At 50.1% G+C, this 5,000-nt stretch overlaps 1 protein-coding gene across 1 annotated transcript in view; it reads left to right on the forward strand.

The window, feature by feature from the left end:
• LOC126581818 (protein sidekick-1-like) overlaps positions 1-5,000 on the forward strand; it is a 50,198-nt gene that overhangs the window by 27,160 nt on the left and 18,038 nt on the right. The window lies entirely within an intron of this gene.

A 5,000-nucleotide genomic window follows, 5' to 3' on the forward strand; every position in this document is an offset into this window, starting at 1 on the left:
CACTCTCGCTCTCGTGAAAGCTTTCTCTGTCCCTGGTGGTCATTATGGTGGCCAGTCCGCTTGTCTACACATACCGACACGCAACGTACACATTAAGGGCTCTAGCGTTCGTTGAGAGCATCCAAGCGTCTATTCTTGTCCTCTGTCTTTGCCCTCCGCTGGCCCAACCAGCTGCTCTCCATCAAGCGAGCCGATTATTTAAACAAAATTCAACATGCGCCCGAGTACGAGGACGGAGGACGCTTTGTTGCGCTATCCCGTTACGCAAAGTCTGCCACAGACAGCCGTAACCGGACAAGCTTTGTGCGTTGTTCAGTCGCAGATAAGAGGGTTTCCTCTACTTGTGCAGAGACAAGAAGCTTCCGAAGGAACCTAAGCTGATAGCAACACTCGAAATGGGGTTTGCGTTGGCGCCGCCTACACTATGGCCACACTCACACACAGGAAGGCACCATAATAATGGGATAATTCAATTAAGAACACCCACGGTGCAGTTGACTTGGAGTTCGATGTAATCTCTTCTTCCAATCAATGCACCAAGATCTTCCGGGCAAATAAAGGAACCATCTAGTACCAGCGCAACTTGTGGCGCAGCGGAGATGCATCTTTGTGTACTCGGAATTCCGGTTTACATACTAACGCCAAGTAATTATGAATCTCGTCATTGTTTGCCCTTCGTCAACTACCGAGTCTCATTGAAATTCATTGCTTCAATGATTTGCCAATAACCTTCGCTTTAACACTTAAAAGGTGAACAGTTTCTAAAGTTCTTTCCGCTAAACTTTCCAGGGCATTCCGCATTTCAAAATTCTAAATTCTAAGGACCAGTTCTAGCGGGTTCGCTACCGCTACCGTTTGCTGTCAGCAGCAGGCCAATTAATTTATTAAACTTTCATAATGGCCAGTACTTAGTATTTCGCAAGATTTCACGGAATTTGTCTCAAGTTACAGAGCGGCAAGTTCGACGGTTCCAAACGGTCAACTAGCCGCCAGAAGCGAAGTGATTCTAGGAAAGGGCGCGTGAATAATTAGGTCCAAGAGATCACATCGTTATCCTGCCCGCCGGTGACTGGCCACGGGTTTGTACATTGAGCCATCGTCCTCGATGAGTTCATCGACGTGCCAATCGTTTGCATAAACACTCGGTTGCAAATGCAGCCACGGTAGACTGAGGCCACGCCACACGTCCACTGGACGATGACTGACGAATGGTGTAGCTTTGACCTGCTCGTCGTAACCTTTGGCCCCGGGACGGTCGGTCGATGGCGACGACGAACACAAATCGCCCATTTCTGCAATCGCACCCCACACAGTAAATCGACATGAATACAAATATTGCTCCACCACGAGCCGCACCGCAGCCATCGGCCAATGCTTGGAGTGAGAGATACGAGGTATTTAGACGATCATCATTATCACCTTCGACCGACGTTTCAGCGCTGTTTTTGGTGGCCAGGTGCTGTTGATTTGGGGCACCCAACTCACACACCTTGACGGTGAACCTTTCCTTTCCTTTCGGATCGGATATTCATGCAGTCGAAGGCTAGAAATCAATAAAAGCTCATGAATATCAACACACCATTCCGTTTGGTGACCGTTTCGGTAACAGTTCGGTCCGGTCGAGAGCCCTGTTTCAAGCAGCTGTGACAGATTTCTTACTTTTGCGCAGCGTTCGATGTCGATACAGTATCGCTCTGCATGCAAAACTCGATTCCATTCAAATGGGCCTCCCACCCTTAGCCCCTAGGTCCTTCATTATAGCGATCTTTTCGGCAGGAGTAATGGCTGAGAGATTGTTGCTGTGCCGAATCAGCGGAACCCCCTTAGGCGTGCCTAAATCAAATTGGATCAAATGTAATGGAATGCGTCTGTCCTCCCCGGTAAAGTGAACCTTTTTAGTAGAGTGTTTCTCAATTCGCTTGCAGCCCACTCACAGGAAAAGGCGACTTTTCTTCCAAATAAGACGACTCCCGGGGTCCTCGGTACGTTATCCCGAGTCCTGAGAGCGCTTTTAGTCCATCCAGACCGAGAGCTCGCATCCATTTGTGTCCTCTAAAGACGAAGCTGATGGCGTGTCACTTTGATGCGTTAAGTTTTTGATGAAGAAAGGCATGCAGCGGCGTGCTTTTGACCGAAGCTACCGGAGCCGGAGCCGAAAAACCCAATTGGAATTCAATCAGGCGCATTCAGCCGAAAGCGATGTGTGGCGCCACACAAAAGGGACGTACGGTATGCAAAGCAATCAGCAGGAAGGAAGCCTCAAGCGAGAGACAAGGATTCAAATCAAATGGCCCATCCAACCCCCCTTCTCACCCGCCACGTACCATACGTGCTTGACCGCGCAGGAGTTGAAAGATAAATCCGATAATGGAGGGATTGCCGAAAGGTCATTTCCGGTACGGTCCGGGGTCCAGTACGATCGCCAAATCAGCGCAACGGAACCCAATCAGCAAAATCCTTCCGGTTAATGCTACTTTCCTTTTCGGGTTCTGTGAACCCACCGGGGGCCTTGATTCGAAAATGTATCACCATCGAATGCGGAAGTACGCGAGGTCAGTGCTCATTCGAGGTGACTTGTTGCTGGCAGCCATGCCGCACTCGGCGCCAACGATTGCGGCATTTCTCTGGTAGGCGACGAAAGGCCTAATTTATAGCGGAAACCATTTTTGAACCTCAAACCAGCCAGCCTGCCAGCCAGCACCTCTCCATGACGTCTTCATTCGAGTCATGTCGCGCACCTCGTGAACAAGCGTTAAGACTCCTGCACGAAACAAGCTCAGAGGAGGTGGTCGTGCTAGTGCTGAAAGCTTGCTGAAGCTATTAGTTGCAGTCGCATTGTCATTATCAACAGCAGCAGCAGCGGCAGGAGCAAGGAAACCGTTCGTCAGGGCCTCGTCCTACTCGGAATAGGAATCCAAAGGGACCATGCGGGCACTGGTATGCTTGGACGCGCTGCTGTCCTTCGGTAACGAGATATTGATTTAATAATTTGTCCGCAATCACCGCCAGTTGCATGCAGTTAATTATCCATTCAAAATGCATTTTGTACTATGCGAACAGTGCACGAAACATCGACCGAGTGCATGTAGAGTTCTGTTCTCTAGCTACCAGCTGGATGGCCAGCTAGTGAACAATTGTACTGCTCGGTACTGTGGGTCAAAACACCCCGGGAGGGAGCTTGAACTTTGATGAAGCATCCAAAGTGAAGCGAACCACCCGGACTGTTCCTGTAAAGCAACAGCGACGGAAGGAAGCAAAAACAAATTTAATAATCATCAACGCACCAACCAAACAACAATTTTAACCATGTTGACCAGGTTCCGACATGGTTCCGAGTTCCCTGCAGCGAAAACTTGTGCTGCGCATCTAGAACGAATGGATTATCGTGCTTGCTCGCCGTGTATGGGAAGGAAATTCTATTCCTTCGATCCTGCTTATTACAACTAAGCCACAAAATTTGATTAAAACCATAAACTGATCAGAGCTACAGACGACTGCCATCGCGCAAAACAACCGCAATCCAATACGACGCAATAGCACCGAAAAACCTGGACCCCAACAATAAGAACTCCACGGGAACAGACCAAAATGGCCAATGTACTGCCGTAATAAATGCTGACAGTAATAAAGTTATTCCGTTCCATTAAAGGAGAAGCACTCCGCACCGCACACTCCTTCACACTCCACCACCTCACGCACCCCTGGCCGGTTAACGACAAAGTTTACTGGTCGCACGGTGGCCTGGTGGCCAAACTATCCGAGTACCGACAAACGTGCCCCACATAGTTTGACGTAGTAAAGTTTGGCTCTTTGCGCTAGAGTGTGGTGGTGTTCATTTCAGACCTGGTGGTTGAAATTTAATTCTCCACCCAACATTAACTTTGCATCAACACACTCCTCTCGGACCAGTCGACATAATACTACACATCGAGCGGGCAGCAGCAGCAGCAGCAGCAGCATGCAACCATTTGTAACGTGCCGTAATGCTTTCCGTACCATTTACCGCGTTCAAATTGCAAAATCGTCTCGGCAGGTTAACTCCAGCGGGGCGCTCCTGGGCGACGGGTGGGGCGGGCACACTAGCACATCATCAACTGCCCTGTGACTGTGCAGCACTGTGCCAAAGTGCCGGTTTTATTGGGTTTGCGCGCCTTTTCAGCACTCGCTTTGGCGATACGACATTTGTAACGACACCAACTGGACGTAATCTCGTTGCGTCCCGGTGCACTTCTGATGTCGATGCCGTCCCGACAAACATACCGATTTCTAGTTCTTGCAGACCTTCGAAATCGCATGCTCACCAACCGGACAGGACGGTGATTTGCTGTAGTCTCTACCCTCCCCCCCCTACCCCAGTGGCGGGGGCAGCCACGTGGTGAAGCGAGGGGTCATGCTATTTTTGCTTCTTCGCTACATCATCTTTCTCCGCTTTCGAGGCACGTAACCGTCATAAATATAAACAAGTAATGAAAGTAATCCCCAAGACGGATGCCGTCCTCCTCTCGGCGCATGCTTTCGGCAAAAGGTGCCGCCGAAAGTGTTACCAGGAACAGGGATCGCTACCGATAGCACTACCGAAAGGGTCGCACTCCGTAGGCGGTCGTAGGCGACAAAGTAGCAGTTTCTCAGTTCCATCGCATGGCGTGCATGGTGAGTGTGTATGTGTGCGTTTCATAACACCGATTACCATCCGGTGGAACTTATTCTTGACCGGATGTCGCCATTCGTCCTCGTCGGCTTTGCAATGTGGCCCCGTGCCTCCATCCTCCCCATGAAATGTTTTCGCATCGTTAAATGTATAAGGCCGTTTGAAGTGAGTGTCGGCCATGGGGCACCAAACCAAAAAGGACACACACAAATGTACTGGCCACGTTATCTCGCCCCACCCACATATATGACCGCAGGCCATCACCACACGCAACGATCGTGTGCTGCTGCTGTGTCCCTTAAATCTCAACACAGCACCACCACCAGCGTGACCTGAGTGTCATGCGATCTGA

This window comes from Anopheles aquasalis, chromosome 2 (assembly GCF_943734665.1).
Source record: "Anopheles aquasalis chromosome 2, idAnoAquaMG_Q_19, whole genome shotgun sequence".
Lineage (NCBI taxonomy): Eukaryota > Metazoa > Arthropoda > Insecta > Diptera > Culicidae > Anopheles > Anopheles aquasalis.